Genomic DNA, 12,862 nt, shown 5'->3' with positions numbered 1-12,862 from the left:
GAAAAGAGGCCGGCCTGGGGATACAGGGGACTGGAGGCTTTTGGCTTTCCGCTTTCTTCCTGCTTTCCCCTGCTGTCTCAACACTTTTCAACCACACCCTGACTCTGTCTCCTGTTTCTTGCCGGCTTGCACTCCTGCCACAGCCTGGACCCTCCCTGTGAAGGTCCCTCTTGGCAGACCTTTGGCACCATAGCAGCCTGAGGGCGCCCCAGTTTGGTAGATAAGCAGGGTGGGGCCTGATGGGGGCTTGGCTGGGGGACTGTCTGGGGAGTTCCTGGGCTGTAGGCTTTTGGCTTTTGGCTCCCTTCCTGCTTTCCCCCGCTTGTCACAATGCTTTTCAACCACCCCCTGACTCTTTGGAACCCCTTTGTCCTGCACGCCTGCCACCCTGGACCTCCTGCTGGGGGTCGGACCCGGCAGCCCTAAGTCATCATAGCGGCCTGATAAGCAAAGCAATGTTGGGTTTGGATAAAGCTTAAAATGAGGACCACCTGGGAAGTCCAGAGGCTGGAGGTGTTTGGCTTTCTCTTTCCTTACCCTTTTTCCTTGCTTTTGGAATCACTTCCCTGGCGCCCTTGACTTTCTGGTTCCCCCCCCACTTTTTTTTTTTTTTGAGACGGAGTTTCGCTCTTGTTACCCAGGCTGGAGTGCAATGGCACGATCTCGGCTCACCGCAACCTCCGCCTCCTGGGTTCAGGCAATTCTCCTGCCTCAGCCTCCCGAGTAGCTGGGATTACAGGCACGCGCCACCACGCCCAGCTAATTTTCTGTATTTTTAGTAGAGACGGGGTTTCATCATGTTGACCAGGATGGTCTCGATCTCTCGACCTCGTGATCCACCCGCCTTGGCCTCCCAAAGTGCTGGGATTACAGGCTTGAGCCACCTCGCCCAGCCTTCCTTTTTTTTTTTTTTTTTTAATTTTACTTTAGGTGTATACTATATCCAGCATTTCTCCCCATGTTATCCCTCCCCACCCTCCCCATCCCCCACTGTCCCTCCCCGACCCCCACCCCACAACTGCCCCCAGTTGTGATGCTCCTCTCCCTGAGTCCATGTGTTTTCATTGTTCAACACCCACCTATGAGTGAGAACATGTGGTGTTTGGTTTGGGAAAAGGGGGGTTTTCCTTTATTATCTGACTGCTCCTTTGCCGGGATCCAGGGCCTCCACTTGGAATTCTGTTTTGGCAGCCAACGGTGGCCATAGCAGCCTGATAGCATCCTAGCTGGAAATTAAGCAGGATCAGTCCTGGCAAGGGCTTGGATGGGAGACCATGTGGGGAGAGTCGGGGATGAAGGCTTCTGGCTTTTCGCTCCATTCGCGTTTTCCCCCAGTTGTAGCAACGCTTCCTAACAGCCCCTGACTCTGGCTGATCCTTTTTTGCCCCTATGGCTGTGGGGAACTACTTGTGTGGGGCCACTCCAGCAGCCCTTGGGGCCATAGCAACCTGAGGGTGCCTCAGTTTTGAAAGTAAGCAGGGTTGGGCCTTGCTGGGGCTTGTATGAGATCCGTTTGGGGAGACAGGGTGCTCGAGGCTTTTGTCTTCTCACTCCGTTTCTGCTTTCCACCGCTTATTGCAATGCTTTCCAACTGCCCCCTGACTCTCTGGCCCCACTTTTCTGCCAACTTGTGCCCCAACAGCAGCCCAGGACCTTCTTTTTGGGGTCTGCCTGGCAGCCCTTGGGTGTTGTAGCAGCCTGAGGGCACCTCTGGCTGGATGGTAAGCAGGGTCAGATCTGACTGGGGCTGGGATGGTAGACCACCTGGGGAAACGGGGGGCTGCAAGCTTTTGGCTTCCAGCTTCCTTCCCACTTTTCACTACTTGACACAATGCTTCCTAACTGCCCACTGACTTTCTGTCCCACACTTGCCCGCCTGCACCCCAACCACAGCCTGGGGCCTTTTTATGGGGGTCCGTCTGCCCAGCGGCCCCGGGCACCATAGCAACCTGAGGGCACTCCTGCTCCAAAGCTAAGCAGGGTCAAGCCTGGCAGGTTCTTGAATGAAAGACCACTTGGGAAGGCGGGGGGCTGGAGGGTTTTGTCTTCCTGCTTTCCCCCACTTGTCAATGCTTTCCAACCCCACCCCCCCCCAAGTTTCTGGCCCCCATTTCTAGCCCGAATGCATCCCCACCATGGACATGGACCTCCCCGTGGATATCCGTCCCGGCAGCACCGTGGCGCCATAGTAGCCTGAGGGCGCCCCAGTCCGGAAGCTAAGCAGTGTTTGGCCTGGCGGAGACATGGATGGCAAATCGCCTAGGGAGACCGGGAGCTGGAGGCTCATGGATTTCTGTTACCTTCTTGCTTTCTGCTGCTTCTCACAATGCTTTCTAACTGATACCTGACTCTCTAGCTACATTTCCTGCCACCGTGCCATGGCCTGAAAATTTCCCGTGTGGGTCAGTTCCAGCAGCCCAAGGGTGCCATCGCAACCTGAGGAATCCCAGGCCAAAATGCTAAGGAGGGTTGCGTCTGGCTGGGGCTTGGATGGAGGACTGCAAGAAGACCAGGGACCGAAAACTTTTGGCTTCCTTTTGTATGCTCTGCCAGCTGTATGCTTCCTCTGCATGTTTCCAAAGTGAAGAAAATGAAAAATCTTTTTTTCTAATACTGTATTAATAGAGAAATCTAGATTTTTGGATTAATATTCTTTAATAAGAACCTAACTCAATAGGTTGCTCTCTAATTGATTACAATTCCCACTGGAACACTTCCCCAGGTTGACTGAAGGTCCAGGTTTTTTTCTTATTCTTCCTTCTATCCTCTATTCAGTTTCAGTTGAGAATCTACCAAACTAAGATTACATTGACCACTCAATTTTAGGCAGAAAGGGACTGCATTGATTAGTTCAGCTGCCTCCTTTTGAAAGAAACTAAAGCCCATGGACCAATTTACCAAAAAGGGTGTATTCTTCTTATCTGTGCTGCCCTATTATTCAAGATCCTGAACTAGTCATAAAGCAAATGGTATAACTGCTAGCTGATGGGAATTTCTGGAATGGGTTTAGGTGTGAGGAAGACAAAGGTCTAGTGGCAAGGTCTCTGGAGGTAGGTTACTTGCATTCCAATCTACTCAGTGGTGTGTTCTTGGGCAAATTACATAATTTTTCTGTGCCTCAATTTATTTGAAAGATGGTGTATGATAGTATCTATCTCACAGCGTAATTGTGAGGATTATTGAGCTATTCTACCAAAAGTATTAAAACATGTGGTTAAACTCCCAGTAAACCCTATTTTTACCCAAATTACAAACTGCCAAACCCTTAAGTCTTGAGCTCCCAAGGGGAATTAGGAACCCTCCTGTGGCATTTCTCCTCTAAAATCTGCTGAAGAAAAGTTGATGTTGCATTTTCAAAGAGCTCAAATGGATTACTTTTATAAAGTTTGGGGCAAATGAATTACACCAGGCATCCCCAAACTACGGCCCGCGGGCCGCATGCTGCCCCCTGAGGCCATTTATCCGGCCCCCGCCGCACTTCAGGAAGGGGCACCTCTTTCATTGGTGGTCAGTGAGAGGAGCACAGTATGTGGCAGCCCTCCAACGGTCTGAGGGACAGCGAACTGGCCCCCTGTGTAAAAAGTTTGGGGACGCCTGAATTACACTTATATATGACCCTCCCTCAACACCCAGAAGATATGTGGGCACGCAGAATTCAAAAGTCTGAGGGTGACTGTGCTCAGTGGGTGAAGGGATGCTTAGAAACTGCGTCTTTGAGGAGTAAGGTAGGACATTCAATAAGAGCGGCTGGCGACCAAAGAACTAAACTTTAACGCAACAAAGGTGAGTATGTCTCCCTGCGACCACAGGCATTCAACCCAGGAACACCTCGCTCGGCCTGGAAGGCCCAGGTGCGGCTGGATGGGGACTGAAAGCGTCAGACCACCGGATTGATCTCAACTTTGAGCTTTTACACAGCAGTTTCGAAGACAAAGGGGATTTTCAGCTAGGTTTGGTTCACCATACCCCTCCTCCCAGGCCCAAGCTTGGTCCCCAATGTCTCCAGCAATGCTTGGGATGTCCCTTACTTCGCTCCCTTTTCTTGGGGCCACTGCCCACCCCTAGGTTGCCTGCTGTCCCTCCTAGAGAGAGGTGGATGGCCATGACATTCCAGGGAGGACAAAGGGAGGGCTGAGGGGGGCAAAGATGCCCTTCTAAAGTCCCACCCGGGAAAGGCATCCCGCTACAACCACGAGGAGCCTTAGGCTACAGCCTTCGCCGGAGCCTCCTCCCTTCGCCCCGCCCCTCGGCATGGGAACGGGGGCTGTGCGGCTGGAGCTTTCTGATTGGCTGCCGCGTCAGGGTTCCACACCGCCATTGTGCAGTGGGCGGCCGCGGGCGCCTGCATGCACAAGGTGGGGAACCTGCATCGGGAGTTGCTGGAAGTCGGAGGCGGGGAAGCGGTCATTTGCCGCAGCGGGTGCAGGCAGCGGTGGGGCGCAAAGTTGAGAGCAGTCCCGAGTCTGAGCCTTTCTGTCGCCCTCCAGCACCGCCAGTACCACGGACTCCACCCTGCCACGGCCCCTTGGCGACGTGGTGCAGCTGCCACTCGACAGGGTGGGTTCAGGTACTTACCCACAACTTTTAGTCCTGCAGTCTCCACTCATGGTGAGTGCCCTATATAGGTATACCATTTTTTATCTTTTATGCTGTATTTTTACAGTACTTTTTCTATGTTTAGATGCACATGCACTATAGTATTCACTACAGTAAGCTGCTATATAGGTGTGTAACCTAGGAGTAATAGACTGTACCATCTAGGCACATGTGTAGTAGGCTAGACTGTCTAGGTTTGTGTAAGTCCACTGTGATGTCCACAGTGAATTGCCTAATGATGCATTTTTAAGAATGTACCCCATTATTAAGCAACACATGAGTATATTTACAGTTGTTTTCTATTTGAGCAAGTTTTGAGAATATTTGATTAATACCACATAAGTCTTAACTTTGCATACTGATAATTGTTTCTTTGAAGCACCTAAGAATTGACTTGCTTGTTGATGAAGTTCTTGAAATAACTAAAAACTCATATTGTAAAATTAGATGAATAAAATCATTTAGGTATCATTTTAAAATTGAGCATTTTAGAGAACATGGGATATTTTTATAATGTAAATAGTCCAGGTTGAGAAAAAGCTTTGGAATTTGTTGTAATCAAATACTGTGAGTCAGCAGGAAAAAGGCAAATCAGGAAATGAAAAGTGTAAAAATACAACTTATAAGTATGTTAATTTGGTATGTGCAAATTAAGAGTGTTTTGAAAAATTAGAAAATTATAGTAGTTGTTTAATGTCAGATGAGGAAAAGGACTTTAGTGTAGCAAAAACAGTTAACTTTTTACTAGAGTAAGTATAGAATTTATGACATGATAGAAATTATTGATCCATATGGAATGTAAGAACATGCCTTGTGAGGCCAGGTAGCAGAAGGGAGGGAGTGTTTTTCAATAAGGCTGAGGCCAGGGAAGGAAAAGGAGCAAAAGATCTTGCCGTTGACTCCTGTATTGTTTAATCATTACAGGCATTGATCGACTTATGACCTATGCAACTTACGACCATTCGACTTTACGACCACAATCGCTAGCCATGAGTGCTCCACGTCTGGCAGCGCAAACGTTGCCCAGCTGGGTGTACGACAGTGCAGACCAGCTTCAGGCAGCACTACCATCTCCGTGTGCACCATTTCAACTGTTATCCCAGACTCGGTACAGCAATTTGTGTTTTGTGTCTTGGCTATTTTTCATCAAACCCCTCCCAAGATGTCTACCAAGAGGAAATTGTCTTTGTCTACACCTCAGCCTGCCAAAAGGGAAAGAAAGGCCATCAATATTGACACGAAAATGAAGGTAATTAAGCAGTACGAAAGAGGAAAGAAAGTGAATGTGATCGCACGTGATACGAAGTTATCACACTCGACTGTGTCGACGATTTTGAAAGATAAAGAAGTTGTGAAGCTGTGAAAGGTTCCGCACCATGAAATCAACAGTTATAATAAAGCAATGAAGTGGGCCCATCCACGAAATGGAGAAATTGCTATATATTTGGATGGAAGATCACATTCAAAAACGGACACCATTAAATCTTTTTACTGTGCAGATGAAGGTGAGAAGTCTATTTCAGACTCTGAAGGCACGTGCTGGAGAAGATTACAGTTAAGAATTTGTAGCAAGCACTGGCTGGTTCCAGAGATTCAAAAAAAGATTCCAAATGCATAGTGTTTGAGTGACTGGAGAAGCAGCGAGTGCAGATGAGGAAGGAGCACGTAAGTTTTTTGATAGTCTGGATGAATTAATTACAGATGAGGGACATCTAGCAGAACAGATTTTCAATGTTGATGAACTTACAAATGAAGAGCTAATTGAACTGGAAGAAGAAAGAGTGGCAGAAGAAGAAAGAAGAGAAGCAGAGAAAGAAGAGGAGGAGCCAGAAAGAAAGTTCACCATTAAGGGATTATCAGATGGTTTATCTTTACTGAATAAACTTCTTATACATTTCGAAGCAATGGACCCAAACATCGAACGATTTGCAAGGATTGAACAGATGGCGCACGATGTGTTTTGTCCATATGGTGAAATTTATGAAGGAAAAAAGAAACACGCCGGGTGCGGTGGCTCAAGACTGTAATCCCAGCACTTTGGGAGGCTGAGGCGGGTGGATCACGAGGTCAAGAGATCGCGACCATCCTGGTCAACATGATAAAACCCCGTCTCGGCCGGGCGCGGTGGCTCAAGCCTGTAATCCCAGCACTTTGGGAGGCCGAGGCGGGTGGATCACGAGGTCAAGAGATCGAGACCATCCGGTCAACATAGTGAAATCCCGTCTCTACTAAAAATACAAAAAATTAGCTGGGCATGGTGGCGCGTGCCTGTAATCCCAGCTACTCAGGAGGCTGAGGCAGGAGAATTGCCTGGACCCAGGAGGCGGAGGTTGCAGTGAGCCGAGATCGTGCCATTGCACTCCAGCCTGGGTAACAAGAGCGAAACTCAATCTCAAAAAAAAAAAAAAAAAAACCTGTCTCTACTAAAAATAGAAAAAATTAGCTGGGCATGGTGGCACGTGCCTGTAATCCCAGAGGCTGAGGCAGGAGAATTGCCTGAACCCAAGAGGCGGATGTTGGGGTGAGCCGAGATTGTGCCATTGCACTCCAGCCTGGGTAACAAGAGCGAAACTCCGTCTCAAAAAAAAAGAAAAAAAGAAACATACAATCCAGACAAAGTTCACCATGTTTATGAAAAAACCAACTCGGGTAACCCCAACTGCTGCCTCAGATGACGACATCAACGATCCGCAGCCAAGCACCAGCCGCCGATAAAATGTTTCCTATATGTTTACATATTTTGATATGTTTTGCAATTGGGAAAATGTTTCCTACGGTATGTTTTACACCTGTATTTTGTATTTTTGTATGCACCTGTATTTTGTAATTTTGTATGTTTTGCAAATGTTAAACCAGTTGTACTGGTAATGCAGTGTTTTACTTAAACCTGACTAATGTAAAAAGAAACAAAATGGTGTAGAGATGATACAAATGGCATAAAATGAACAAAGAAAATTATGATATATAATAATGAAAGAAAATTATGATAAAATATGACTTAAAGATTTTTATAACATCAAATCATAGTACTGTACATATAGCCTATTCAACTTACGACCAAATCGTGTTATGACCAGTCTGTCGGAACCAATCGTGGTCTTAAGTCGAGCACTAGCTGTACTGAGAATTCCAGAGTGACCTTGAGGTAGCCATAGTGTTTGTTCAGTAGGCCTTAAATCTTAATAAAAGATCTATTATCAAGCGAGGTTACACCATGCTGTAAGATAGGAAGTATCTAGCATCTGAGTTTTGCCTTTGTAGGCCTTGCTTTCCAGATAATTTTATTTCTAGGGTAATGTTTAGTAGGTGATTTTGATAAAAGGAAAATATGGAGAGAAGGTTTTGAGGAAGAATTTAGACCAAGGGAGAGCTGTGCCATGAAAAGGGCCAGATGTGTTATTTAGAAGACATCAGACATCATTGAGCATATTTGTGTTCTTTGTTAGTTTCTGATGTGCTGATGTTCAGTTCATCTGTAACTTGAAAAGTGGGTGAGGTGGCTCATGCCTGTGATCCCAGCACTTTGGGAGGCTGGGGGAGGTGAATCACCTGAGGTCAGGAGTTCAGCCTGACCAAAATGGTGAAACCCCGTCTTTACTAAAAATACAAAAGTTAGCTGGGCATGGTGGTGCATGACTGTAATCCCAGCTACTCAGGAGGTTGAGGCAGAAGAATCACCTGAACCTGGGAGGCGGAGGTTGCAGTGAGTGGATTGCATTCCAGCCTGGGCAACGGGAGTGAAACTGTCTCGTGATGGGGGATGTGGAGAAGTAAGGCAGAATGAATCAAGTATTTTGTAACATTTTTGCTGTTTGTGAGTGGATTCTTTTTTTTAAAATAATGTAAGTGTGTTTCACATTTTTGCATTTTCAATTTCATTTGTGTTTACACCAGTGTATTATGTACGCTAATAGGGAACTGAATTTGTTTCATCTGATTTAGAAAGTAATACATGTTTATGTTATAAAGTTTATAACATAAAAATGTATAACTATGAAAGTTTAAAAATCACTCATTTTCCTTCACTCCAGGGAAAACTTCTGTTAATTTTTTTAGAATGTGTGTGTATATTGAAACAGAATTAGAGTCACACTGAATACAAAGTTTTTGTAACACAGCCACCATATCATGAGGAATCTCGGGGTACATAAAGATATCTTGTGTCGGTGCTTGAACCTACAGGCCCAGCTAAAGTCTCAGGTGACAGCCAGCATTCACCATCTGACATGTGAGTGAGTGAGCCTTTAGATAACACCAGTCGCTGGCTACTGGCAAATAGAGAAGTAATGAAGTGTCCATGCTGATCCATGTCCAAATTGCAGATTCCAGAGCAAATGAAATGTGTTTTCAGCCACCAAATACAAGGGTACTTTTTAGGTCATTAGAGTATTCATTTGGCAATCATATATTTTAAAACAATTGTAATTGACGTATAACATATATAGAGAAATGCATAGATCTTAAGTGTGCAGTTTGATCAATTTTGACAAACGTGTATATGATGTAACACATACTGTGTAACCCTTGTAAAGGTGAACATGGTACACCAGAGTAAACAAGGTGTGAGTATTAGATGATGAGTAAAAGAGATTGGGAGGCCTTTGGTTTAAGAAAAATGTGATGGGAAGCCATCGGATTTTTAGAAATACACATTGTATTTTAGGAGAGCTTTAAATTTACAGAAAGTTGTGAAAATAGTAGAGAAGTTTCCAAATAACTTACATCCAGTTTTCCTATTGTTACCCTGTTACATTAGTGTGGTCTTTTGTCACAATTAGTGAAGTAATATTGATACATTATTATTGACTAAATTCTATACATGATTGATTTCTTTAGTTTTTACTTAAGGTCTGTATCATTTAGCTGCCAGAACAAAATTCCATAGACTGAGTGGGTTAAACAAAAGAAATCTGTTTTCACAGATCTGAGGTGGAAAGTCTGAGATCAGATACCAGGACGTTTGGGTTCCAGTGAGGAGTTTCTTCCTCACGTGCACACGGCCCAGTCCCCTTTCCTAGGTGTGTTCTTACCAGAAGAGAGAAAGAACAGGCTCTCTGTGTCTCTTTATAAGAGCACGAATCCCATCAGACCAGGGCCTGCCCTCATGACTTCATCTAATGCTGATTACCTCTCAAACGCCCTAGCTCCAGATACTATTACATTCGCAGTTGAAGCATCAACATATGAGGATTCTGGGAAGGCCACAAACACTCAGTTTATAACAAGGTCCTTTTTGTGTTCCTGGATCTTACACAGGTTACCATATTACATTTAGTCGTTGTGTCTCCTTAGCTTCCTTTAGACTGTGGCAGTTTGTCAGATTTTCCTTTCTTTTTTGGTGACCTTGTCAGGTTTGAGGACTACTGGTCACATATTTTGTAGAATGTCCCTCAAGTGAGATTTATCAAATGTGTTTCTCATAATACGTCTGGGTTTATGGATGCCTGGGAGGAAGACCGAAAAGATGAAGTGTCCTTTTCATCACATCATACAAAGGAAAGGGTGTGTACTTTTAATGTGACTGATCACTGTTGATGTGGATTGGTCACCTGACTGAGATAGTGAAGCAGGATAATTTCCCTGAACCCTTTGCTGGTGGGAACTGGGGTGTGGGTGCTGGAAGTAGCTGGCCACTTAGGCACTGGGAGGGGCAGACTCCACTCACTAGAACACCCTGTGCTCAACCTGTCATGGGAGGAAACATGCAGGTAAGTGTGTGCAGGAGCTGGGGTGAGTGCTTTCGGGTGATGGGAGGAGCAAAACTGCAGGCCCTGAGCCCTAGAAGGAGTGTTACAATCGGTGCTCTTTTAGCTTCGTCCCTCATGGACAGTTTAAGTGTTAACAGCTCAGTGGAAGGTAAGTGTGACAGCCTTTTACACCAGCCTGGAAGAGAAATGGCTATTGGAATATGAGAAAGGGTGGATATGAAAGATAATCCATTTGACTGTGGTTTTTTCTTTTTTTTTTTTTTTTTTTTTTTTTGAGACGGAGTTTCGCTCTCGTTACCCAGGCTGGAGTGCAATGGCGCGATCTCGGCTCACCGCAACCTCCGCCTCCTGAGTTCAGGCAATTCTCCTGCCTCAGCCTCCTGAGTAGCTGGGATTACAGGCACGCGCCACCATGCCCAGCTAATTTTTTTGTATTTTTAGTAGAGACGGGGTTTCACCATGTTGACCAGGATGGTCTTGATCTCTCGACCTCGTGATCCACCCGCCTCGGCCTCCCAAAGTGCTGGGATTACAGGCTTGAGCCACCGCACCCGGCCTGACTGTGTTAAGTTTCAGATGCTGGCTAGACTTTGAAGTAGAAATGTGAAGAACATTGAAGATGTGAATCTGAAATTCAGGCAAAAAAAAAGTCACACTTGGCTGGGTGCAGTGGCTTACCTGTGTCATCCCAGCACTTTGGGAGGCCAAGGGGGGCAGATCACCTGATGTCAGGAATTCAAGACCAGCCTGGCTAACATGGTGAAACCCGATCTCTACTAAAAACACAAAAGATAGCCAGGTGTCATGGTGGTGGGCACCTGTAATCCCAGCAACTCCAGAAGCTGAGGCAGGAGAATCACGAACCTGGGAAGTGGAGGTTGCAGTGAGCCAAGATAGACAGATAGTGTCACTGCACCTCCAGCCTGGGCGACAGTGAGATTCAAAAAAATTTTTGCGTTTTTAGTACAGATGGGGTTTCCCATGTTGGCCAGGCTGGTCTTCAATTTCTGACATCAGGTGATCTGCCCCACTTGGCCTCCCAAAGTGCTGGGATGACACAAGTAAGCCACTGCACCCAGCCAAGTGTGACTTTTTAAAATCTTTTCTGGTACATTCCTAAGTTAAAAATACCTTATTCACAGAAGTTTCTGTGGGAAATAAAAAATCTAACCCCTAATGTGTAAAGAGCAGAGGGAGTCCTAGGAAGCTTCTGGCTTCAATGCCTGTTGTCTCAATGGGGGAGTCAACAGTGTTACTGAGGGAAGATGGACAGAAACTGTACGCCTGTGAAGGTTAAAACAGAAAAACCACCACCACCGTCAAGTCACCAAGCATCTCCATCCCAGAAGTTTCCTCCCGGTCGTTTCTTATTCCTCCTGCCCAGCCGCGCCCTGCCCAGCAATCACTGACTTCTTGCTGTTACTACAGATGAGTTTGCATTTCCTACAGTTTTATGTAAGTGGAATCACACAGCATATACTTTTTTGGTCTTGCTCTTTCACTGCTTTGAGTTTGACCCATACTGTTTCTTATATCCACAGTTGTTTTTTTTTTTTTTTTTTTGCTTAGTATTCCATGGTGTAGAAACACCATTTTTTTTTCGTCTATGAGATTTTTCACATTTGGCTTTTCTACAGTTTTTGGCTATTAAAAAACAAGGCTGCTAGACATGTTCATATACAAGTCTTTGTATGTATATATATTTTTCTTCTGGATAAATACCTTGGAGTGAAACTGCTGGATCACATCTATGGTAGGTATACAGTTAACTTTTTAAGAAATGCCAAGCTGGGCCAGGTACGTGGTTCACACCTGTCATCCCAGCACTTTGAGAGGCCGAGGTGGGAAGATCACCAGGTCAGGAGTACGAGACCAGCCTGACCAACATGGTGAAACCCTGTCTCTCCTAAAAATATAAAAATTAGGCCGGGCGTGGTGGCTTACGCCTGTAATCCCAGCACTTTGGGAGGCCGAGGCGGGTGGATCACGAGGTCAAGAGATCGAGACCATCCTGGTCAACGTGGTGAAACCCCGTCTCTACTAAAAATATAAAAAATTAGCTGGGCATGGTGGCACGTGCCTGTAATCCCAGCTACTCAGGGGGCTGAGGCAGAAGAATTGCCTGAACCCAGGAGGCGGAAGTTGTGGTGAGCCGAGATCGCGCCATTGCACTCCAGCCTGGGTAACAAGAGAGAAACTCTTGTCTCAAAAAAAAAAAACCAGGCCGGGCACGGTGGCTCAAGCCTGTAATCCCAGCACTTTGGGAGGCCGAGGCGGGTGGATCACGAGGTCGAGAGATCGAGACCATCCTGGTCAACATGGTGAAACCCCGTCTCTACTAAAAGTGCAAAAAATTAGCTGGGCATGGTGGCACGTGCCTGTAATCCCAGCTACTCAGGAGGCTGAGGCAGGAGAATTGCCTGAGCCCAGGAGACGGAGGTTGCGGTGAGCCGAGATCGCGCCATTGCACTCCAGCCTGGGTAACAAGAGCGAAACTCCGTCTCAAAAAAAAAAAAAAAAAAAAAAAAACCAAAAATTAGCTGGGCATAGTGGTGTGC

This window comes from Saimiri boliviensis, chromosome 5, assembly GCF_048565385.1.
Source record: "Saimiri boliviensis isolate mSaiBol1 chromosome 5, mSaiBol1.pri, whole genome shotgun sequence".
NCBI classification, from domain to species: domain Eukaryota; kingdom Metazoa; phylum Chordata; class Mammalia; order Primates; family Cebidae; genus Saimiri; species Saimiri boliviensis.
Note: the sequence above shows the minus strand (reverse complement) of the source record.